The 26,561-nt window shown below is 41.7% G+C and overlaps 1 protein-coding gene across 1 annotated transcript in view; it reads left to right on the top strand.

The window, feature by feature from the left end:
- Positions 1–2,531: 2,531 nt before the first annotated feature.
- SLC7A14 (solute carrier family 7 member 14) overlaps positions 2,532–26,561 on the top strand; it is a 124,355-nt gene continuing 100,325 nt past the window's right edge. The window contains exon 1 of the mRNA XM_036851374.1: positions 2,532–2,741. The gene's annotated coding sequence lies outside the window, so the exon portion shown is untranslated. The remainder of the gene's footprint in view (positions 2,742–26,561) is intronic.

The raw sequence follows: 26,561 nt of genomic DNA, 5'->3' as shown, positions 1-26,561 counted from the left end.
TCTGGTGAAACTGTCCAAATTTTTCTGAAATTTACGCTCATTCAAGTAACCGCTCATAAAGGTACAATTTTTGAGGCAAAATTAAATTATTTCATGCTTATTCTTCCATTTCTCATGTTTCCTCATGACAACACAGAGGTAGGTAGGAGTCAGAGGTAGCATTTTACCAACCCTGGACAATTTTTTTTTTAATGATATGTATAGGAGCATGAGTTGGCACCTTCTGGTCTTTTGGTGTCCCTAAATATAAAGAGGTCCAAACTGACACTTTCTGAAGAATATTAAAAGGAAGTAAACCAGGAAAGTGGGCTAGAATCTGCTTACAGGTGGGAGAGCTCCTCAGGAGTTCCTGGTTTGTGTGAAGATTTCACTGGGTTTATTGGCAGTGGACTGGAGACTCTTATCACCATTCAAGGTGCTGGTGATTAACCAGAAATTGCTCCTGGATGCTGAATATTTTTTTCTTTGAAATCAAACCCATTTTGAATTTCTAACCCAAATCAGTTTTACCTGTGAAAGTCAGAAAAGTGTAAACCCTCTGTCCTGAAATACAGGCACAAACTTATCTCAGATATTAAATACTCATAACCACTGTGATTGTGGCTGGTGTTGTTCTAATAATGAAAAGCCAGGGAAAAAATGAGATTTAATCCAGAAATCCATCAAAGAAGACAGCGAAAACGAAAATACAGTGCTTGAAACACCACACCCCTTGAATTACATGCACACACACAGACTTACAGAAAAACACTGACACTTTAGTAACTGCCCATGCCATGACAAATCCCAACTTCCTATCTCTTCATGACCGTAATGCATCTGGACTAGAATAAATTCAGGGTTTTCTTCGGTCTATAATGTTAATAGCTTGCATTTATTCGCTCTTTACCTTTGACGGTATGGCTTCTCATACTTGATCCCACTTGAACATTACAACAAGCTCATGGAGAAGGCAGACAGACGTTCTATTCCCATTGTAAAGCTGAGACTCTCAGAGCTTGAGTGACTTGCCAAAGATCATACAGTAAGCAACTGGCAGAGACTGCATTAAGGCTCCAAACTTCTGATTCTTTAACTCTATGCCTGTCCTGAAATGTTTCACAGCTTCTTGGGTATCCCAGGAGATCTGATATACCCTGCAGAACTCTCATAAGCTCCAATTATGGGAATGTCTCAAGACTTCAGACCTGAATGCTGGTCCAAGGCAATAATCAGCTTAAGCTAGGTGGACTTTCCCAGACTGTCCTGGCACTGATTAGTCATTTTTCTGGGGAGAACCCAGGTCCTCTGAGCTAGAACCCACAACCTAAAGGTACACTTGAACTGCTCCATCCTAGGAGGGAAGTGTCAGACAGCCAGTATTCTTCTCAAACAGAAGCCCAGTGAATTTGTTTCCAAGGATGGAGAGTTACATCTCATTAGATCCCATGTATTTTGAGGGCTTGGACCAAAGATGCAAGAATTCATGTAGGTACTTTCCATCTAAATCAGTCTATCCAATGCATGTTAAATAATTCATTCTCTGATGAGGCCAAACATGCCTGGGTTTGTACCATCTAGTCCTCATCCTTTTGAGACATAACATAGTTCTCATCCTAACAGAGCCAATGAAAAAATACAAGCCCCGTGTATATCTTGTCCCCACTCAGACGTTATCTGTCTAGCCTGAATGCACAGATACTCCCTTCTAAGTTTACAAAAGATACTTCCTTTCTACTGGCACAAATCACAATCTCCTTGTTTTCCGAAATTTATCTTTTAACAGAGACAGGGGAAGGACTCTCATTTATTGAGTTCTAAATATGTGTCTAGCCCTGAGATAGGCAATTTTAAGAATATTATCATTTTTAAATTCTCATAATAGTTCTGTGAGGAGGTCATTTCACAGATGAGAGAAGAAAGGTTAGTAGAAGTTAGATACCCCCAAGGTCACATAGACCGAAATTCCTGGTCAGTCTTCAAATCTCAAATCCTCGATCTTTCTACTCATAAGATGTTGAGAATCCAAAGATAAACTTGGCCTACTTGAGCTTTGGACAAGGAGGAAGGTCTTGTCTTTTTTAGGAGGGGGGGGAGGGGAAATCAATCTCTCCCATCCTTTCTTTTCAGTAATGCTAAGGGAGGTGGAAGAAGTTTAAGAGCAGCAAGGGCTCCGTGAAGAAGCGGGGAAGCTTTCAGAGGGCAGGAAGCGGGTCTGGGTAGCCAGCTTTGTCCAATGCCAAGTCCAGCAGAGGTGGAGCTTCTGGCAGAGTCTGTGCATTCGCAACACACCGATACTGCAGAGTCCTGCCTGGCCCTTTCCCCGGACAGAGAGCTGCTTGCATCTCTTGCCCCTCGGCCTCATATAGCCCGAGATACTGGAAGCGGCACCTGGAGGCTCAGTAGGCCAGGCAGGAGTTGACAGAGAGAAAGCGCGCGTGTGCGTGTGCGTGTGCGTGTTTGGGGTGGGGGTGGGGGGCGCCTGGTGAGAGGCTTCGGCTCAATAACGTAAGGGGTTGGGCAGCCCACGTGACTCCAGGAGGGCGGAGACCGGCTAGCTGGAGGGAGGACTGACAGGCCGCGGGGAGGGTGCGGGGTAGACGGGGCAGTCTGTATAACTGGGGAGCTGTTCCGCAGCAGCGGCCGCCTGCTGCCTTCCTTTGGCGCCACCACCCAGCATCGCAGGAGGCAGGGCCGGGCGCTGTAAGTGCGGACCGCCAGCCATCAGCCCCGGCAGCCAGGTCATCGCCTCCAGCCCTCCGGTGAGTGAACGTCCCCCTTCGCCGCGGTCTGTCCGCCTCCGTGCCCTCTGCATCCCAGCTGGACCCCCGCGCATGGGAATGATTGCCTCCGGTTGAATGAGCCAGGGAGCCGGAGCCGCCGGGAGGGGGGAAGCAGGAACATGGCGCGGAGGCTGAGGCGCGCCCTCGGGGAAGGGGTCTGCTGTAAGAAGGAAGGAGGCGAGTCGGGGTCTCTCCGGCTCTGGCCCAGAATGTGGCCTGGACAGCATCCGGGGTAGGGGGACGCCGGGCTCCAACTCGCAGGGCTACCAGGCGGGGCTGGGGCGAATGCAGCTCCGGCACGGCGGGAGACAGAGGCTTAGGAGGGAGTCGCGAGCTGCGTCCGGGCCCCCCCGGGTCTCCACCGACGCCGGGCTCGTCCTGTCCCCCCATGCCTTGCACACACCGGGCTCGCACAGCTCGGTTCTCGGCCTCGGAAAGAGCCCACGGAGAGGAAGAGACGCTTTTCCGGCCGAAGCCCGAGGGGAGAGCAGGGACAGACAACGTCTGCCCTTTTACCAGAGAGCAAACTCTTCAAAGGGACTCTAGCTGAGCCCGGTGACCTGACCAGGCCAGTGCGCTCTCAGGAGCATCTGTCCCCAGAGAGCAGTGACACGCCAGGGGCGACGAGGAGGACGTGATGGGTGAAGTGTCCAGGAAAGCTCCCTGGCCAGAGAGGATTCTCACCTGCACCTAAGACTCCTCTCTTCCCCCATGCCAAAGCACATCAGTGTCCTAGGAATCCAGAGGGCCAGAGTAGGGCAGTGTGGCCTTGCGGGACGCAGCCCCCAACCTCCTTCTCGCTCTTGAGTCACCCCCTCCCTCCCCCGCCCAACCCCCCACACACAGGTATTTTGCTTTGTGATTGAACAGTAAGATAGAAGTCGTCAAATGACTAGAAGCGAAGTGAAGGCGGAGGAAAGATGCGGGAATGCTGGAACAGTAGAGCTCTCGCCGGCTCCTGGCGCTCCCCACCCCACCACCTGTGCCAGACTCGGTTCACTGAGGTCTTGAACTGAGAGGCGCAAAGGAACCGGCTCTTGGGAGGGATTCTCACCGAAGTGGCGGGGCCGGTCACTGGCCAGAGTTGACCAAGAAACACAGAATGATAACCCACCTCCTCTCCCCCGGCCCACCCACCCCGACCAGAGTCCCCTCCAGGAAGGGGTCCGGGAGAACGCCAAGCGGCAGGATAGCACCAGTCAGGAGCCTGGACCACAGAGAGGATGGCGGGGAGGGGCGCTGTCCGCGGTGCTGAAAGTTCTCCGAGGCAGGGAGATAATCGTGCCAGGGGACTGGAGGCTCACCGCTTGCCAACATTTCTCCAAAGCAGAAACTGCGTTAGAACCACGTAAAGGGGGTCAGGTGGAGCAAGCGACCTAGAGAGATGGGTAAAGGTGCTATGCATTCCCTGGTTCTCTGCCTTCCCCCGGACCCCGCTTGGAAGGAGATTTTCCCCACTCCTGGGTAGAGGAGCAAGGAGCGGGTGTCACTCCAGGATCCAGCTTTGCGGTCTTCGAATGGGAAAGAATGTGGCGCCTCGTTCTGTTTTCTCTGCCTGCGCTGTGAATCTTCCTGTTGGTAAAGCGTTGGAAACACAGTTAGGGTTGCTGTTCTGGTAAACACTTCTGTGGCTTTCAAGAACCAGAGAACTGTGAGGTAGCACGAAGGAAGAGGCTTCATCAATGGAGAGACCGGGCTTTCTATTCCTGGCCAAAGTTTTTTCTCTCTTCAGCACCCTTCTCTCCCCACCGCACGTTATTTACATCCTCTAGATATAGGTCTCTAAGCAGCCCGGTGTGTTTCTCTGATGAGTCTTTTACATTCTGGGCTAGATGAGGAAGGAACTAAGCCAATTTAGGGAGGCCACGATAAGAGAATATTTACTAAAAACCTACTATCTGCTGAATCATATTATCTCATTTAAGCTTTACAATAGCTGCTAACCATAAGTTTCACAAAGTTAAGAAAACTGAAGTTACGTATCTCAAATCCAGAGCTTGGATTCAAATTCAAGTCTGCTTAACTCTGAAGTGCAAGCTATTTTCATGCCTTCATTTTGGCATTTGGCTTTGGATAGCTGTTACTGGAGAATATAGCAAGAGTCTGTCAAAAGTAGAGGGCCTGCTTTTTTTTTTTTTCACACACACTACTCTCTCTTCCAACCCTTTCCTCTTTAATCTGTTCACCCACCCACTGTCACTCACTCCCACCATACCAACTGCTTTTGTGCATGCTGCTTGAGACACCACTGTTCACACAACTTGAGCTTCAGGATAACAGAAACACATGAGAGGACTAAAACAGCAGGTTTTCCTGAAAGAACAGCAGGGCTTCGGGGAATCTGGAGGATTAGAGCCCACTTGTGCTTTCATATTTAGAATTACACCCTTGAGTTAGAGGGCTGGAATAATCTTCAAAATCATTAAGCATCATTGTTTTACAAAAAGGAGAATTTGGGAACCACAAGATGGTTATTAGTCTAAGTCAGAAAACTGAAAGGTTAGGATTGGAATCCAGTTGACCTGACTCCAAGGCCAGTGCCCTTTCCACTACCCCCATGGTGCCTCAAATATTCTTCCATGCCTTCTTTATCTTTGACAAGAACATCAGCATGAGTGAACTATACTCAGTAATTATAAACACTTAAAATACAAGCAGTCCTCATTCCTACTTTTTCTTCCTATTCTTTCCCCTTTGGTCTCACTATTCCAGTGTTGTCTGACCCAACATAACTGAGATACCTGACCCACCTTCCTCAGTAACTGTTCTCCCTATAGCAACAAATTGCAAATGGGGAAGATGGTGTGGCATTTCTTTGCTTGCCTTTATGTTGTCTATATTTCCTCTTCTATGATCTACTCTCAACAAATAATTTTGCCTAAATCAGTTACCCTTAGCATCTTCCTATGTTCTCAAAGGTACTTGGAAGAAGCCTCAAAAAGATCTAGGCGAAAATAACTGATCATCATAAGTGCTGATATCTGTCAAATGCTAGCCACTATGCTAAGTCCTTTCATAAATCATTTCATTGAATTTTCACAATTCAGTCAAGTAGATAATTTCATTAGAGATGGTCCTAGAGTTCTAGTCTACTCTAACATACACTGGACCTGATACTCTATTCATTTTTGCTTGCTTCTCTTTCAGCCCACAGTAAAATCTCACCTTCATTAATTGGATTTTTATAGCCCTAGTAATCACACTGGCAAAATGTAATTTTTATATTGAACTGGATAGTTCTAGCCTGCTCCAATATGTAGAATTTAGAAATTCAAATTCAAATTCAATTCAAATGACACTGTTCTGCTCTTTTATCTCTTAATATTTATCACAACATATTCCTCCCATTTGTTATCCTTTACTTAGAGATCCCTTTATGTCTTCCTAGTGCTATTACTGACATTCTGCTTCAAACCCCCTATAGAAGCAATTAAGGCATAACTCATAATTAAATGCATAACTTCTATTATACCCTCACTGGGCGATCCTGCAAGGGTGCTGTTGCTGGGTTGCTCGGCCCCATGAACCATAATCTTACACTGTCTAGAACCACTCTATCCAATATGGTAGTCGTTAGCCACATGAAGTTGTTTACATTTTAGTTAGTTAAAATTTACACATTAAAAATTCAGTTCCTTAATTACAATAGCCATATTTCAAGTGCTCAGTAAAACCGTATGTGGCTAATGACGGCCTTATTGGACAGCGCAGATACAGAAAACTGCAGAGAGTTCTATTGGACAATGTAGCTTTGGAAAGTGCTAAAATCATCCTCACAGCAACTGAGAACGTCAAACTGGGAATAAAGATTTGGGACTCTGTTTTGAAACATTTGCCATGAGAGGAGAAAAAGCTACTTGTGCCTAGGACATCCCCCAAAGCCCAAAGATGCTCAAGACAATAAGGCTAGCAAGGAGGACACGTCTCACGGAAGGAGCTGGTGACCTCTGGAGTTTGCTTCACATAGATTCCATTTTACCATAAAGTAAAGTAAAACGTTCCATTTTACTGTCTTACTGGTTTCCTGAATTCCAACTTAGAAATAACCTAGCGGTTCTTATTCAAAATTCAAGTTTATATAAACTTGATATATATATATATCTTATATATGATATATGTATATATTTGTCTTAAGATAGATAGATAAATAGGTCTTAACAAAGTCTTAACAAAGGAATGGTAACTTGTAAGATACTCTGCCAGAGAAATAGCTGAGATATACTCTTAGCCTGATGCTGGTCAAGCATGCCACTCTCAGCCAGTTGTTGCATATGTAATTTTATCACTAAAGGGGAACTTAGGGAGATTGTCAACTCTGGTCTCTAGCAGATCATGCTGGCTTTAATTATAAATATCATTTTGGGAGGAACCATGGCTTATTCATTTCATGGGAACTGTGTATCTCTTGAAAGGGCTTGGATTTTGCAAGGGAGAAAATATTTTACCTCGGAGCTGAAAAGAGTTTAATTTTCACTGTTTTTAGCTTGAGGGATTTAACTGATTTTACATCCCAAGAAGTAAATAGAACTGACAATGTAGCTTTGAAACTCATGCTGGTAGTATACAATCATTCACTTAATCAATAAAGTAATTGAGGAGTGTCCTATATTAGCACAGAAATGCTGTGGTCACAGGTGTTGCAACTCCTGTAGCCTGGCACATGGGTGCTCAGTAAATATTTGTTGAATTCAGACCATTGTTCCAGGTCTGTTCATGCCATACCCTCATCTAGCCAAGAAATGAGTATTCCCTGCGGCATTTTCCTTCAGCAAATAAAACAGGAGACAAACACAGAACATCAAATCTTACCCTGACAACCACCCTCCTAGCCCCTCTAGGGGCACAGGTAGTGATGGCCAAGACAGACTGCTACTGAAAACTGTGCCTTGCTGTCCTCTTCCAGGGAACAAGGGACACATCAGCCCAAAGGCCTTGCATTTCACTATGATGAGGCAATTTCAGAAACTTAATGCTTAAATGGAATTGCATGCTATTTTTCACTTTTACCTTAAAGAGATATTTATTTCCTTGAGAAAGTATTTGATTGGCCTTCAAGATTGTTGCAGGCAATTACTCTTATTACTAAATTCAGAGGGAGCTTAGCTTAAAATGAAAACACATATATTGATCAGAGGAGAGCTGATGACATCACAGTCTGGCAGGTCATAGAATATTATCCTTTTCCAGGAATAATTGGGCCTCCCTTTAAAAGTTTTAACTGGTGATTACTGACAAAAGTGAAAGAAAAATAGATCATTCTATTCTAGCAAGTCAATAAGCAAATACCTGGAATTAACTGATTCTCATTTGCCAAAGGCAAAATATTCCAACCCAATAAACTGTCCTACAAATGAGCAAGCTGGTTTCCATGGCCTGTTTATTTTTTAAATTGTTTTTTTCCCTTTGTTTGTTTTTCAAATAATTAGCAAATTAAAAAACAATTGCATCCAGGTGTTTGAACATTCTGATGACAAAATGTTTCTCATAATTGTAAAGACTTGATTGTTCATTAGAGAAAATATTTATACAATATATTATTGTGCCAATATTTTGTAACAATCCCACAGCCCAACTGTCTTATTTTGCAAACAGAGAAATCGAGGCTGAGAATGGTCACCCAAGTTAATAGCAGAGGCAGAATCAAGACTTGAGCCTTCTCTCTCAATCCACTGCTCTTTGCATCTTTTAACATCATGCATCTTTTCATTAGTCATGAAAAATTTTTTTTTTATCAATGAGCTTAGCCACCAAACTTTTACCAGAGCTGCTAAGAGTAGGAAAGTGAAGGTATTTGCATTTCAGATTATTTTCCTTGCACCCCCAGGTGAACTACTAGTCAAGGAAAATCAACAGGTAGAAATTTCATGGGTAGAACTATGAACCAGAAGAAAAGCATTCAAAACTTCAGAATCTTTGTTGCAAGAATTTGAGCAAGGATTTAACTCCTCTTACCTTCATCATCTTCATCTCTAAACCAAGAAATTTGAATTAAATAGTGTTTCAGGTCCTTCAAGCTATAACATTCTATGGTTCTATGAAATGAGGCCAAAGACTTGAATATACTACCTCATTCAGCCCAAATAATCAAAAATAAATGAAGATTCTTATCTTTACATCATTATTTATTGGAAGCTCTGACATCTCATGCTGGTACTTCACAAAGTAACGACAATAATAACAATGATGATGATCATGATAGCTAATACTTATTTGCACTTACGCTGACCCTAAATGTTGGTAATGTCATTATCCCCTTTTTACAGATGAGAAAACTGGATCCCCAAGTAGTTAAATAACCTGCCCAAATTCATCCAGCTAACAAGTTTGTGCTTTTAAGCACCATGCGACACTGCGTCTTTGAAAACCAAATAATCGGTCTCTCAGATAACTGATGTGCATCATTTTTAGGCCACTTAACACACAAGCCCCTTCTCTGGGGAATTTTTACTTTACCTACATTTTCTGGCTAGAAGAGCAATCAAGAGGGTAAATAGAACTTCAGGTCTCTGGTTCTGATTAAACCATATAGGGATCTGCATTGTCTTTCTGCAAGATGGCTCTTGTCCTTTTTCAAGTTAATCAGTTGTTTCAGTGGTTCAGTACTGAATGTTGGGCTTTGCACGATGCTGCTTTTCCCAGAATGTATGAATTGCCTGCGTTGCCAGAAATGAATGAATGTTGGTGTAGGATTCAGCACCTTCTATGGCTACAAATGTCAGCCTACCACATCTTCACTGTTCACTAGAGTTTTCTGGATTTGCCTCCAGGTTTTTTACTCAGAGTGACAATCTAGACAGCTTTTAAGGCAGAGATGGAGAGTTTCCAGAGTGCCATTTCCTGGTGGTGGGCTTCGGTCAAAAGTAAGACTAAAATTTTCAAAATCATGTGTGAAATTCATTTTCTTCTCATTAACCCTACCTTACCAAATTAGTCAAACAGAATATATCACAGTATCTATCTATCTCACTGTGGATTTTAACGTGCACTAAATCTGCTCCTCATATTACAAGAAGGGCCAATGAGATAGCACTTTTTAAAACTCCTTATAAACCATAAAGTCTTTACGAAAGAAAGGAACAGATTTTTCATCCTTTCAGTTCTTCTCAGTCAAAAATAACTCTCAAGTTGCTGATATCCAGTCCTGAACTAGAGTTGACGGCTAAATCAAAGTCTCTAGGGTTAAGAAGATCACAGATCTAAGCTTGCATGTCTAGAAAATGGCATTTACAATATGGGAGGCCTCCTGGTTTCTTCTAAAATCAATGGTTCTCAAACTCAGGTGCTATCCCACTAAAGGGTATTTTTGTTTGTTTGTTTGTTTTAAAGATTGATTGACTGATTGATTGATTGCTATGTTGGGTCTTCCTTTCTGTGCTAGGGCTTTCTCTAGTTGCGGCAAGTGAGGGCCACTCTTCATCACGGTGCGTGGGCCTCTCACTATTGTGGCCTCTCTTGTTGCGGAGCACAGGCTCCAGACGCGCAGGCTCAGTAGTTGTGGCTCACGGGCCCAGTTGCTCCGCGGCATGTGGGATCTTCCCAGACCAGGGCTCGAACCCGTGTCCCCTGCATTGGCAGGCAGACTCTCAACCACTGCGCCACCAGGGAAGCCCAAGGGTATTATTTTTATTGTTACATACACTGGGGGTGGGTGTTACTACTGGCTTTGGTGCGCTGGGATCAGGAATGCTGAATATCCTGCACTAGACAGGACAACCCCGCACAATAAAAAAGAATCCTACCTGAAATGCCCATCGCACTCCTCTTCCACTGAGAAATAGTGCTCAAGGTGAGATGCTGTTCATGCTTCCTAGTTCCCCAATTGATACAGAGAGAATTTACTTTTGGTATCCTTCCCCAGGTGAAATTCAGCCATACTCATGTGAAGTCTACAACAGCTCAGAAGCATTACTGGGATTCCAGTAATTTTATCGAGAAGTAAAATATAAGGTTAGAGATCAGTGGTTTTCAAACTGGCCCTCAGAAGTTTATATAAGAAGCCCCTTCCAACTTCTGCAGGTGCAAGATGTCCCAGTAGGGTAATATGCCCATATTGCAAGGCCCAGACTAAAGTTTGGCATTTGAGGACCCAAAATTAGTGAATACAATTCTGAAAAACACCACCTTTGCAGTTCACTGGAGAAACACTGGGTTATGCTCTTACTTTATGAGAAGCATGGATCTAGCTAAGCACTGGCACAATCCCTGCCCTCAAGTCACCAACACTCCAGCAGTCAGACATGTAAACTCCACTAATTATCTATGCAATGTGACATATGCTATAACATGTTATGAAGGAGCCTCCAAAAAGAGACAAGGGAACGATTCACTTCCACAGAGAAATTACAATTGAACCATACTTTGAATGATATATAATATTTTCTCATGTGGATAAATGAGAGGAAAGGCTATTGTAGAAATGGGAATGGCGTAAGCAAATTCTAGAAGTATGAATGAAAATGATATATGTGCAGACTGATGTGGTTAAGTAGAGACCTGGCTAAGAATGGTGAAAGGTCATACTGGAAAGACTCTGAAGAAACTTTAATACAGCTGAGTGGATTTATTTATTCAGCCTGGAGTTTATCCTTTGAACAGGGTTTTTATGAATATTTTGGGAATATCATTGAATTCAGGGCTGGTTCATGGCAGATATCAGAATCACGAAGTCTAATCTCACAGCTGGAAGGAACCTCAGAAATCATCCCAGCCAGGCTTCTCCTTTCCCCATGTTTTACAGTTGAAGTAATTAAAATCCAGAGACATTAAGTGACTTGCTCAAGGTCAGCCAGCAAATTAGTGACAGGAGACAGGATAAAGACTAGAGCCTAGTCTATCCTCTTAGTTCATAACATTTTGCCCTGCTCTGTACTGCCTTCAGGAATTTTATTCATCATTGGAGCATAATCCAATGTAACACACAATGTGATTATTAAGTATTTATGAAGCTCCAAGTTTTCCATAGCTCACTATTAAGATACGGTTCCTTCATAACAGCCAAGTGAGAGATCAGATCCTGGGCTGCTTCTACATGAGAATATTCTCTTCAGAAACGCAGACAAGCAGCATGCCCAACACATGGGCATGGCATTCTTCCCCCGCCTCACACACCCTCCCCGCCTCTTCGTTTCAAACTGCCAGAGATTATAGAGGCACAGCCTGAACAGAAGGCATCTTAATCTCTGGTGATTCTGTAAATAATATGCTGTTCATGCTTGCATATAAATGATCACAGCCTCTCTATTTTCTAGATGAGGGAGCCTTCAGAAAGATGAAGTTGCCTGCACACAGAGCATGTCAGAGGTAGGATTTCAGGCTCCAGAGCACCATCCCTCTTTGTAGCAGGGTTAAATTTTTCACCCATCTGCACACTCCTAATAATTTATCCAGGCTTATGGTCTTAAATTTCACCTCATAGTCAAGTTAGTCTGTGCGTATTTAGGTTCTGAGATTGCTTATTTCCCACTTGCCTTTCTCTGGCCACCTGTCATCCCATATACATCCAATAGAGATCATCTAAACCAATCCACTCAATTTACAAGAGATGAAACTCTCTCTCTGAGAGCCAGAGAGGTGAAGCCACTTGCTCAAGGTTGCACAGCTAAAAGCAGCACTGTGAACAGACTAGATTCTCTGGCTCCCAGTCCCAGGCTTTTCCCTCCACACCAAGCCACTGCTTTCCAACAGTAGGTAACAGAGCATCTTCCCACTCTCCACACCCCCCATTCGCTGACCACCCCCATAAGGATGGATGGAAATGACTGACTGCACTGTGCTCAGATGCTCATTCCAGGACCTTGTTTAGAATACCCACAACTTATTATCGCCCACATTGTATTGATCCATCTATCATATTAAGAAGCTGGTTATGGAGGGAGGACACTTTCTAGTCTAGAGGCTATAAATGATTAATGCCATTAAGGTAGAGATCACCACAGAAAACAGTGTGCCCAAGAAAAAAGAGGGCAGGGTCCATGGCTCCCATCATTTGATAATGGAGCAAAGTTCATCCCAAATTCATTGTAAATGGCAGGTTATTAGATTCATAATCCCAGAGACCAGATAATTGGGTAAATGGATAGATTTAAGCAAGATTGGTTAAAAAAGAGTAAGAAAGTAAAAAAAGAGAACTCCCAAACCATTTCTGCTTCAGGGGCAAGGTGTTTTGCCCGAATTGATCAGCACGGTACATTTAATTTAATGTACACAAGGCTTACAATGATAGGGTTTCTCTTTTTTAGAAAATCAATGAAACTCATATTTTCTATATAAATTCATTCTGAGAAATCATTTAAAGACAAAAACAGGTGGTGTTTCAGTAAAAATTGTGTTGAAAAGAGAATGAGGGAAGAAATCTAAGAACTGGCTTCTCATGTAGGGTTTCATAGGGTCATGACTGTCTCACAGTCTGACCAGTCTTATTACGTATAGAAACTTGATTTTATCAGTTCTATCAAAAGTCTTCTAGCTCTGAAGAATCAAGCCATAATTCCCAAATCCCAAGAGGCTGATGTGTTAACTAGATGCCAATATAGTCACTTGCAATGCAAGATGCTTGTGAGTGTTACCCAGGTCATTCCCATCCTGGTATTAGGATAGCAAAAAAACCGAATGAGATGACTTGCGAGCACATCAGGATCTATGGAGTTGGACAGGCAGTCTCATGAAACTTGCCATCCAGGCTGCAACAAGGACTAGAGAATTCTTCCAAATTCCACTCAAGAACACCTTTCAGGTTACTGGAATGTTGGGCCCTTCAAATAAAGGGTCTTGTTTCCCCTTTCCCTAGTGTTAGAGAAACTTTGGGAAATTATTTCAGCGGAAGGTAGAGACTTTATCTAGTTGCCATGCATCCCCCATCTTCTGTTAGGATATTATTTGATACACGTTATAACTTCCTAACTCATAGTCTATCTTATATTTGTTACAGGCTAGTCTTCTTTAGGGAGTTCTGGTAGGTGCCCCAGTTTAACAACCAGTCATGAATAAGCCATACTAGTGGTTGGGTTATTTCTGTAAGGGGCAAAACTCTTGTACTTTGTGCTGATTCTGTTTATTCCTCTCCAGAGGGTGCCATGATCTGACCTTGCTCTGAGAGCACCAGATCTGGTTTATCCTTGTCAGTAATCTTCATGTGTGGACCCTGACATTTGAAACTGTATTCATTAGTCACTCTCAACACAGGAAACATTCATGGGGTGACTATGACTCATCCACAAAATGCCAAAGGAATCAACTTTCAAAATGTTTTTTTAAAAATCAGACACCATTGTTACCTCTGACAGAGGTCAAACAAACCATTTTAACTATTCTTATTCTCCCCTTGAGCAGACTAGTTATCCTAGTTCCAAGCAGGCACAAACTATTCATCATCTTAAGGGATTCGTCTTAAGTTCTTTCCTAGTCACACAGACTTTTGACACACTTTCTTTTTTTTTTTTTTTTAATTTTTTATTTATTTTTTTATTTTTGGTTGTGTTGGGTCTTCGTTTCTGTGCGAGGGCTTTCTCCAGTTGCGGCGAGTGGGGGCCACTCTTCATCGCGGTGCGCGGGCCTCTCACTGCCGCGGCCTCTCCCGTTGCGGAGCAGAGGCTCCAGATGCGCAGGCTCAGTAGTTGTGGCTCACGGGCTTAGTTGCTCCGCGGCATGTGGGATCTTCCCAGACCAGGGCTCGAACCCCTGTCCCCTGCATTGGCAGGCAGATTCTTAACCACTGCACCACCAGGGAAGCCCCTTGACACACTTTCTATTCCAGCATCAGAACACAGAGGAAGACAATATCTGAATGAGTATAGACTGTCGTGCCAGAAATAAATTCCTAATATAGACGACTAAAACATGCCACCATAGAACTTAATGTCAAAATAGAAACACGACTTCTCTATCTCAATACTGTCTTCATGACTAGCCTGTGTTCTTCTTTTCTGCCCCCAAGACTATTCCAAACTACAGTTGTAAATAAATACTATGGTGCCAACACAGTACATTAGGAATCTGGGGAGAACCTGTCAGTTGAGCTTTGTGAGGTTCTCTCTTTATACATGTGATTCCAATATGGCAAGTTACTGAGCGTTCTTCTTAAAGTCAAGGATAATTACATGGCTACATCATAATACTTCTGATAATAGTAATAACAGCTCACATTTACTCATTTAATCCTATGATATAGGTATTATTATCCCAATTCTACATATGAGAATTATTGAATTTAAATGACTTGCCCAAGGTCTCATAGCCAGATTCAAACACTGTGCCCTCTGACACCAAAATCTTCCCCATTCGTATTATTCATCCACAATTTTAAAATTCTCTCTGAAAGAGACTAATCCTAATATATCTTACATGAGTGCATGGATGATAAGACTGACTTTGCAGCTGTAGCTTCATGGCCTTATGAGAGGATTAGACCCAGAGGTCCAAAGACTTCGTGTGGAACCTTGGGCAAGTCATACCTTTTCTAGGCCTCAGTCACTCCATCTAAGAAAGAGAAAAACAGTGGCTCTTTATTCATTTAGTTATTCACTCATCCAACAAAATATACTAAAAACTGAAGCTACAAAGGAGAAAAACACAGACTAGGAGCTGTTAATAAAAATAGGAACCCCTGTTCAGACTACTGTTGCTAAAATTAAAACAATACTGAGTCCCAAGTGCCTAGGGTATGTGGAGGATTGCATTCAGGATTGATTGTTTTGGGTTCGTTTCTTAATCAGCAAAGTGATTTGAATTCTTCTCATGTAACTGTCAACTAAACAAAACTACAGGCCCAACTGACCAATGTAATGCAAGTTACTACTTACAAAAACAATGGCCTAGATCCTCAAGGTTCCTGTGAATGGTTTCTGAAGACAAATTTGTCCTAAACAGTCAGCGATGCACAATACATCTCTAGACGTAAAAGAAATTAATACTGTAGAACTTCGAAGTGCATTTTCATTTGCCTACAGGAACTCATTTCTTTCAGTGAAGGCTGAGATTATGTGATTACCCCAAAACAAGAACATAGTACAGGAAGACTAATAAGCTGTAATGGGAGAACTGATGGCAAAAGGGATATTTATTAAGCAAAACAGGATGGGGGATTTGAAAGAAAGGGAAGTAATTTGAAAGGCCATTTTGTTGTTCAGTTTAAGAAAATTCTAAAGGTTAATCTTGCTGATGGACTAGAGGATATTAAGAAAATGTTGAATGAGAGAGTAAAAAAGAAACTTAAGTCAACCAAGAAAATGGAGGGGAAGGAAATCGCATTCTTCCTAAAGTACTTTCCCTTCAAAGGAAAAGTTGGGGTCGGAGGCACGGGGGCATTTGCTGGGCAGTGAGAAGTGAGATGCATTTCCCTTCCCCCAGTCAAAGTCTTTAACAGTGTCCCAAGCTTGAGAGTAAGAGGTATATCTCACACAAATAAGCAGATGGCTCTTTCTCAGTTCTGAATCACTCAATTTGCCCCCAGTTTTCACTTGCAAAAGGCATCGTCATGAAGCCATTAACTAATGATCCCCAATTCACTAAGCCTAGAAGCCTAATTTATATACAGGAAACTATTTGGACTTTTAAGGTAATTTTCTCCTCTTAAGACAAGGGACATCAAGCCTTTCCCAGCACATGACCAAAACAAAACAAACACAAACTCAAAAATCAAGGGGGAATCACAGTCATTAGAAAATGAAGTAAATTTGGACTTCCCTGGTGGCGCAGTGGTTAAGAATCCATGTGACAATGCAGGGGGACACGGGTTCAAGCCCTGGTCTGGGATGATCCCACATGCCGCGGAGCAACTAAGCCTGTGCGCCACAACTACTGAGCCCGCATGCCACAACTACTGAAGCCCACACGCCTAGAGCCCGTGCTTCGCAACAAGAGAAACCACCACAATGAGAAGCCCATGCACTGCAACGAAGAGTAGCCCCCCCTCTGCAACTAGAGAAAGCCCGCACGCAGCAACGAAGACCCAATGCAGCCAAAAAATAAATATTAATTAATTAATTAATGTAAGAAAAAAAAAGAAAATGAAGTAAATTTGCCAGCCTAATCTCACAGCTTAGTGTGTCTGCAGGGCCAGTTTCTAGTCAAAAAGTAGGGTAATACCAGTTTGTGAGTGGAATGTTAAAAGGTAACTTATGGCTTGACTGCATCACATCACTAAGGGTGATCCATTTTAACTTTGCTTTAAATGTTAAAGCAAAGGCTTCAGGGTTAGCTTTTTGTTGTTTTTTTTTTTAGTGAACTATAAGGTGGTCCTCACCAGAATTTGTTTGTTGCTCAGCTGCTTGGAGTTTTTTGGAGAAGTGTTTCATTACAAGCTCGATGGCTATAAGATTAGTAAAACCCATCTGTCCCGGACCTTGAATGCTGAGCTAAGATTAGGCTTTAAGTCACACACAGTGGGAGTCCCCCAAGGTTTTCGTACAGTGAAGTTGTGACCAGAAGAGTGACAGAAGGTTCTGGCAACAGTGAGTGGGATAGATGAGTGAGACAGAGAGAGGGTGGAAATAGAAAAGTCAAGTCAGGAGATTAAACTGGGAAAAACGTACAAGAAAAAGAGCATTTCATAGCTGTAGAATCAGGGGTCGTTGTTGCTATTTCTTGGCTGGTGTGGAACCATGTCGCCTGGATCCTGAGATGAGCACAGCTCCCACAGGACTGGGGGGAGAGAGCGCCCTCTCTCCCAGGCATCACACCTGACTTGTGGCCCCCCTTTCTCTCAGCTGACAGGAGCCCCTCTACACTTGTGGTGAAAGGGTTGGTGGGGACAGGCAGAAGTACAAAGAGGGGGAACACCAGATAAGCTTTGCCTGCCTGGAACCAAAATGGTGCCGAGGAGGCACCATGAGGAAGTGAAGCAGGGGCGGTGGTTTCAAGTCTGCCTCTCTCCAGCTGTATGTGCCTCACCTCGCACAGGTCTCTTTGCTTTTCTGGGCCTGAGATGCCTCATCTGTAAGACAGAAAGGCTACCATGGATGATTATCATGGTTCTTTCCAGCTTGAAAATTTATAACACCAGCAGCGTGTTATTAAAGATGCATTTCACAGACCATATTCAATTCAATTCAATTCCAGCGTGGACCACTGTACAAAATGCCAAAGCTCCAAAGGGCTTAATTTCCTCTGTTTATTTTTTCTCCCTCCGTTTCTTGTATTTTTCCATTATTTTTCTGATAGAGTATTTTTCCCCTGTTCCATTTGTTTCTTCATTTTCTGGTGGCAGCAGGGAAGGGGCTGTTTCAATAAGACAAGAAACTAAGATCATCTGTTTATTGACAAGACAAGGAGAAGCCAGGGCCTAACCAGCCAGCTCTTTTCCACATCATTTTGCTGGTGACCCTCAGCCCAGCACCAGCAAGAAGAGGAAGTTGAACTCACCCTCCCTTCTGACTTATTTTTTTTTTTATCCCTGCTTTCTCTGCCAAGCTGCAGGCTTCCAGATGTTCTAGGCGACTCTCTCCCTCACTGCCTGCAAGCCAAGCAAGGTGATGGTTGTCACCCCCTTTACCCTAGGAAAAGTAATAGAGAGGAGTTTTTTACAAGTCTTGCTGTAGTTTAGGTTGACAATAATTAATATGAACATGCACATGTACACACACAGTCCAGCCTCCTATCTGCAACTGCCTCTGTTTAAGCTTGGCTTCCTCAAATCCAGCCAGTCAGCAGGGCCATGGAGGCCTCACTTCCAAGGAAAGGACTGGACACTGAATTAGTCACTTGTCTTTTAGTCTCTTGAGCTTTTATTGCATTTGAGAGGCATCAGCTCCTTGTCTTGCTCATCTCAGCTGAAGCTGAGCTCAGCTAGGGTCTCCCCTATTTTGCTCCTCTACCCCACTCCCACCCCCAGCCCAGGGCTTCCAACCCACTACTTCGGTGTCTCACTTCCTATACCAGTCTGGTTAATATTCCAAGGGCAACTTTGTTATCTCAAAAGAAAGAGAACCAGGATGGTATAGGAAGTGAGAGTCTATTTCTCCTGCTCCTCATAGGCTAAGGAGACTAGAGAGTTCCTCCTAACAACCCAGGATTCTGCAATGAGAACCAGATTATTGGGTGGCTAGAAACATTTTAAAAATAAAAACTTGATACCCAAGAAAGGCCTATGTGGATCTACATAGGGCCCAAAGCTGGAGAGATAAGGAAAGATTTAGTTGCCAAAAAAGTTCTATGGGAAATATAAGTTACTATTAGAATTAGAGGAGGCAGTTGGTCCAGCCCTGTCTCCTAGAGTAATAACAATAATATCTGTATTTTAATCTAGTACATACCAGGCACTTCATATATTGAATACATTAACATGAATTAGCACAATAATCCTATAAGGTAGGCATTTCTATGTGCATTTTTTAGATAAAGAAATCAAGGCTCAGGGACTTCCCTGGCGGTCCAGTGGTTAAGACTCTGCACTCCCAATGCAGGGGGCACGGGTCCGGTCCCTAGTCGGGGAACTAAGATCCCGCATGCCGAACAGTGCGGCAAAAAAAAAAAGAAAGAAAAGAAAAGAAAAAGAAACCAAGGCTCAGAAAGACTATAAACTTTAACAGGTGAGGCAGAGACTCTAACACAAATCTGTCTGACTTCAAAGACTATAGTCCATTACTTCTGCAAAAGGATAAACTGCTAAAACTTAAACTTGATGAAATAAAACCAAAGTCAGTGAACTGGAGACAGACCTCCTGGGTCCTGGGACTACTGCCTGTAACCAGCAGTGTGACCCTGGGCACATCTTTTAGGTTACACTTGCCTTGTCTATGAACTGAGTTTCGGATCCAATTATTTCTTCCAGCTCCAGCACCTGGGAGTGTGCTTTCTAGTCCCTGCATGTCTCTTTCACAGGAGCCAGCAGCTAAAATCTTATCTCAGCACAATAGATCTCTAACAACAGCAAGTGCCACTTCAGAGGCTCTGGAAATGACTCAGAAAATCATTCCGTTCTCCAAAGAGAACCTATAATTTATATGACTGTGATTACCCACTGGTCAGGGCCAGCCTAGGTAACATTCAGCGCTGTTTATTCCACCAGCATTCCACTCCACGGCATTCTGATGTCATCGGAGAGAGGATCTGTGCTCCGTTTTTCGTCACCCATGTGTTAAAAGGGATAGTGACTCAAAAATGAAACAGGGTAAAAGATCCATATTACAACCCACACGTACCTCTTATGTGAAAACCCATTACAAGAACATGTTAATGGTAGGTAGGGCTGGGGTTATTTACCAGCAAGGAGTCTTCATTTAATAAAAGGAATCACCAGGATTCCTAAATAGTGTATATTTACAGTCTGTCAGAGACTGAACTTGATGGAGTGATAGATACTAAATCCAATGCTGACTGAATGCAGATCAAAACCAAAGTGGGAACATGTGTTATTTAATGTGAAAATAAGATATCCTGTTTGCAAAACTTTGCTTTACACACAACCATTAGGAACCAGTATTTGCTGAACTGATGTGAGAGTACATTTTGTATGGCAGGAGCCCCACAGGTATGAATCTATGCAGCGGGGTGAGGGAAGGAGAATGGAAAGTGGAGGTAAGATGTGACGGAGCCCCATTTTTCTGCTTAGAAAGGCATCATGGCAGTAAATATTGCACTGACTTTTAAAAAAACTGGAAGGATGTTGCTAGAAGAGAGGATGATATATGGTGCAATTCTTTGAGTTAAACAACCAAAAATGAAGCTTCATCTAAGCCATCTAGAATATTAGTAGGGCTCCTTTGGTCAACATGTTAACAATTAAAGAGAGTTTGACAAGCAAAAACAATATTTCTTGTAGCAAGGCCGGCAACCAGACAGCCAGCATAAACAATGCCAGCATAAACAATATTTCCCAGGAGGAATCAGGAAATCTTATTACTGCCTCTGTGGTTTACCATGTCCTGACCCACAAACAACAATATATTATCAACAACACACTGTGGATAGCCTTTTAAAGTTTATGTCACTTTTCCACGTGGCATTTCTTATTTAATCCTCTTCACAACCCTGCAGGGTACACAGAGCGAATATACTATCTTCATTTTGTAGACAAAGAAACTGAGGTTCAGAAAGGTAGAATGACTTGTCTAAAGACACACACGTTTTCTACAACAGATTAGTCTAATACCCTAGACTTCTGACGCAGTCCAGGGCTCTGTCCACAATACCCCAATAAGATCTGAGGCTTGGGGCACCCCCAACTATATCAGTTTAAGTGGAAAACAGCTTATATATTTTGTGTGAAGGTGCAGACATAGCAACTTCTCACACTGGGAAGTTTGTGAATCAGTGAACAAATATTTGTGGCAAGAAGTTTGCTAGGTTGTATATTAACCCTGAAAAAGACTAAAACATAAGTCATGTCCTCAGGGAGCTGACAGCTGTGGGGCCTGGACTGTGAAGGGACTTGAGGCCACAAGATGTATTACCAGAAGTAATATTAGCATCAATTAAGGCTCAGAGAATGAAGAGGTGAGTCAGAAGAAAAAAATGGGAGAGTGAGGGGAAGAAGGGTTATAAGACCCAGGACAGGGCACTAACGCTTAACGACTTGGCTTTGAAGGCACATGCAGGAAGGACTGTAGATTTAGGCCCTCTGGAAGAGGGGACTTGAAACTGAGGCCCCCTACACAGATCTAGGACCTTCAAAGTACCTCATTCTCCGTAAAAGGAGAGACAAGAAAAATCCTACCCACTGCATCAATGATCATCAAGGGAGCTTGTCTCTGCCCAGAGTTCTGAATAGAGAACAAAAAAAGTCTTGCCTGAGAAATCAAAACCTCAGCCTTTCCACACAAGGATGGAGTCCAGGTTCACACTGCTCACTCAGTATGAGAATCCCAAGGCTGGGAATTTAACATAAAAATTGGGCCACAAATACCCATGAGGCACCTGGCAGAAGAAAAATGCAAAACAACTCTGGAAGGATACTCCCACAACCCAGGCCAGACAGGATATCCTAGATAAAACAAGCTCCACTGAAGTTTGCTCACAATCAAAAATCTAAAAACAGATAAAGAAATACTCCCCCATGAGTTAGAATGAGGAAACACAAATAATTGGAGGTTATCCCAAGAACCTAAGATAATAGAAAATCTGAAGGAGACTGAAATAAATGTGTTTAAAATAATTTAAAAACCAAAAGAAAGTGGGGAGGGGACCACAAAGAAAGAACAAGATGTCATGAGAAAAAAAATAAATGAATTTGAAAAAGAACCAATTGAATTTTTAGAAGTGAAAATATGGTCACTGAAATGTAAAGCTTAAGGAAGAGATAACACATAGCTAGAGAGAGAATCGGTGAATTGAAAGATTTTAGGCAACTGCACAGGATGCAGTAGAGAAAGATAAAAGAGCTGGATATATGAAAACACCATTAGAGATGAGAAAAATGAAATGAGAAGGCCAAGCATTTATCAAGTAGGCATTTCAGAAAGAGAAATCAGAAAAAAAAAAAAATGTGTAGGCAACAATGTTTGAAAATGTAATGCCTCGGAATTTTCCAGAATTTCATAAAGATATGAATTCTCAGGTATAAGGATAGCCACCAGTTCTGAGCAGGGCAAATAAAAATAACCTCATACCTAGATACATATAATAAATTTCAGAATGCCAAAGACAAGGCAAAAAAATCCTAAATGTACACAGCAAGCATAAAAAGATTACCTAGAAAAGAACAACAGTGGAATCTAAGCATACTTTTCAATAGCGACAATAGAGACCAGAAGACAGCAGAATAATATGTTCAAAATGCTGAGGGAAAATAACTGTCAATTAGTATTCTATACACTTTTAGAGTAAGGCTGAAATAAAGACATTTTCCAACAAATACTAGGATACTTAATCACTCAGAGACCTTCAATAAAAGAACAACTAAAGAATATTCTTCTATGGCTTCCCTGGTGGTGCAGTGGTTAAGAATCTGCCTGCCAATGCAGGGGACACGGGTTCGAGCCCTGGTCTGGGAAGACCCCACATGCCATGGAGCGACTAAGCCCATGTGCCACAGCTACTGAGCCTGTGCTCTAGAGCCCATGAGCCACAACTACTGAAGCTCGTGTGCCTAGAGCCCATGCTCTGCAACAAGAGAAGCCACCGCAATGAGAAACCTGCGCACCACAACCAAGAGTATCCCCCGCTCACCGCAACTAGAGAAAGCCTGCGTGCAGCAACGAAGACCCAACGCAGCCAAAAATAAAATTAATTAATTAATTATTTTAAAAAGGAATATTCTTCTAGAGGAAGAATATTGAGACCAGAGGAATAATGAGCAAAGAAAGAAATTGGAAACTTGTGGGTAAACCTAAAGAAACACCTCCCTGTCAAAAATAAATAAATAAACAAAAATAAAGGATAATGGCCAAGGCAGTGCAGACTTAGAAACAGGGTAGGAATATAATAGTAGCCAACAATAACACTGAAGAGTGAAGGAAATTAATATGAGCAAAAGGAGTTAAAGGCACTTGTTCCATGCAGAAAGTAGGGAAAGATATTGACTAGCTTCATATTTTAGGTCAATAAATTAAGGGTAACTAACAAAAATAATAGATGGTATATAACCAAATGAATAAAAAGGAAAATGTATTTTTTATTCATTTGATTAAAAAAGGGGTAAAGTGGAGAGCAAAAAAAAAAAAAGACATGGTAAATACATAAGACAAAATAATATAGGAGAAATAAATCTAAATATTCCAGTAATCCAAAAATATCAACATATTAAATGAGTAACTTTAAGGTTCTAGGGTGGATTTTTAATATTTTATTTAAGGGATATACTTGAAAAACTAAAGACATAAAAAGGTCTAACATTAAGGGATAGAAAAATATAATCAATATTTTTCAAATACTAACCAAAAGAGGATGTTATAGCTCTGTTAGTATCATACAAAATAATTTTAGTATAAAATATAAACAAAAATGATAGTAACATAATCATAAAAGGAAAAACTTATCAGGAATATATAATAATTCTGAACCTGTATACCCCTAACAATATAACTTCAAAATATATAAAGCAAAAGTTGTCAAATGCATAAAATTCCCAAATGTGAAAAGCTATTAAAAAATTTTAGATGTAACATAGTAAATCAACAATACTTCCATAAAAAATTATTTGTTTTGAAAAATAATGTTTAGATAAACACATAAAATAAAATCTTTATTGTGTCAGAGTAAGGAAAGATTTCTTACATAAATCACACACACACACACACACACACACACACACACACACACACACAAAGCAGATCATAAGGGAAAATACTGATAAACTGACTACATTAACATTAAAGACTTCTGTACAGAAGACACTATTTAAAAAAAGACAAGTCACAGAGTCATTATAGCATTATGAGCTACATATGACATATAGAATGTAGAGTGAATGTTAAGATAGAAAAGAACACTAGCTCTCATAGCTCATTTCTTTCTTATATGTGTAAGAATTAAAAAAAAAAAAAGTTTAGGGAACTGGCCGGTACTGTTTTTTACAGGTCAACACTACACAGTTAAATGTGTACGTGTATGTGTGTGTGTCTTTTCTGTTATGTACTGTTCTAGACACATGGTGAAAGTGGTTATATATGTGACTCAGGCAATATCAATGTGTAGGCGAAATAAAATAAGTCAAACAGATTAACTGAATATAATATTTCACTGGAAATTAAAAACACCATACAGCTATGCTCAGGATTTCCTTCTGTTATGGAGAAGAGCTGCAAATGCTAGGCCACTCCCTGCTCTTGGTATTGTTTTCCATAAACCAAAACTTTGGTCCATCATGTGTAGATTATGAGGGGCTCTGTGGAGAGGCAATGCTTGTTTTGTTTCTCAGGGAAGAGGCTCATCTCCCAGTTAGTTGACTTCTTTTGGTTTTTTAACATAGAAGTTGTTTTAACCAAAAAATTTTTGAGGAGCACAGCAGTACTGGATAAAGAAAACCCAATCCCCATAGCTCCTTTTTTTGGGGTAAAATTTCTCTCCTCAGTATTTTCACAAGAATTGGGAGACTGAAAGCATTATTCCAACTAAATTCTCTTTTGAAGCAAATTTTACGTTAGCTATCAGAGGTGGAGAGAAACATCACAGGAGGTCTACATTTGCCATGATATTTTAGCACCTTCATTTTAGATTCTGAAAACCATACTTCATTGGAAAGAACATTCTCTGTTTAATTGAGGATTCTGTCAGCAAAAGAAGTGCAAGAGCTGTAAGTCTCCTTGACACCATGATAAAATGAACATTTAACCAAAAAGAAAAGAAAGGAAGGCCACAGACCTACAGAAGATACAGTCAATGCATTTAACTATCAAAGAATTAGTATAAATTACATGTATTTTAAAATTCCTACAGATGTATAAGAAAAGAAACAACAGCACAGTAGAAAATGGGCAATGATCAGGAACAAGCAATTCACAGAAAAGGAAACCCATGCGGTAAAACAAACAAACAAACAAAAACCATGAAAAGACCTACTTAACAAATTGAATAATCAGAGAAATGCTGAACACATTAAACCCACTGAAGGCTTTTCAAACCTATCATATAAGCAACAATTTTAAAGCCTGATAACACTAGGTGTTGGTGAGGATGTGCAGAAACAAGAAGTCTTGCACGTTTCTGATGGAAGTACCAACTTCTGCAACCATTTCAGAGAGCAATTTGGCGGCTCGCTAGTATCTAGTAAAGTAAAAGGTCCTCCCACTTTATACCCAGCAACCCAACCACACACATGGAAGGAGACACACACTGAAAGGATGTTCCCTGCAGCATGTTTCGCATTCGTGAAAAAAGAGAAGCAACCAAACTGCCAGCATTAGGAGAATGAGTAAATAAATTAGTAGATTTGTACAGTAAGATATTACACCTGAGTGAAAATAGATTACCTAGACCTAGAGACAGATCAAACTCAAAATTAAAAATTTAAGTGAAAAAGCCAGTTGATACGATTTTTAAACATTTCGAACATAGACAACACAATAATCTATAAGAATACAACTTACGTTGTTAAAAAAAATGTTTAAAACATCCATGGGAATGATGTGTACTATCTCCAGGATAGTAGTTACCTCTATGGTAGAAAGAGGGAAGAGATGAAATAGGAGAGTCTTAGCTATTAACTGGTACCTTTTATTTATTTTCAGAAAGAGAGATCTATAGCAAAATTGGTAAAATCTGTTAAATAGGAGTGGCTATCATATTGCTTTCTATACTTTTACATATGTCTGAAATATTTCATAATTTAAATTTTTTTATGTTTTGTTTTAAAATTTGAGGCACTGTGCCTAGTCCCATATCAGAGCAGCAAGATGGCCTCACTGAAGTTGGGGGATTCGAGAAAAGTCTTCCTAACAATTCATGAAAGAGAGTGGAGGGGGAATTCCCTGGCGGTCCAGTGGTTAGGACTCTGCACTTCCAGTGCAGGGGGTACAGGTTCGATCCCTGGTCAGAGAAATAAGATCCTGCATGCCCTGCAGCGCGGCCAAAAAAAAAAAAAATTGTCATAGAAAAGAATTCTCAAGTCCCAAGAGAAAATAATTTTTTAAAAAAGAGAGAGTGGAATTTTGGAGGTCACAGTCCTACAGAGAGAGATGAGGGATGAGACCATCAGGTACCCCAGGCAGGGCTCTCGCACACCTTGACCAGCCCAGTCCGATCCGTGTTTGTTTCTTCAGAGACTGGAGATCCCAGCAGCTACAGCCACAGGTGCTCTGTCATGGAAGGAAGTTCCTGGTCCCAGTGGATGACTCAGCCTGGCCAGAAAGTTGGCAGAGACTGAGCTGGTCCTTCTCACCTCTGAAATGCCAGTGGACTGAAAGGGTTCAGTTCGATTTGGTTGTTAAT

Source organism: Balaenoptera musculus, chromosome 4 (assembly GCF_009873245.2).
Source record: "Balaenoptera musculus isolate JJ_BM4_2016_0621 chromosome 4, mBalMus1.pri.v3, whole genome shotgun sequence".
In the NCBI taxonomy this organism is placed as follows: Eukaryota; Metazoa; Chordata; class Mammalia; order Artiodactyla; family Balaenopteridae; genus Balaenoptera; species Balaenoptera musculus.
This window is presented reverse-complemented; position numbering and strand designations above follow the sequence as displayed.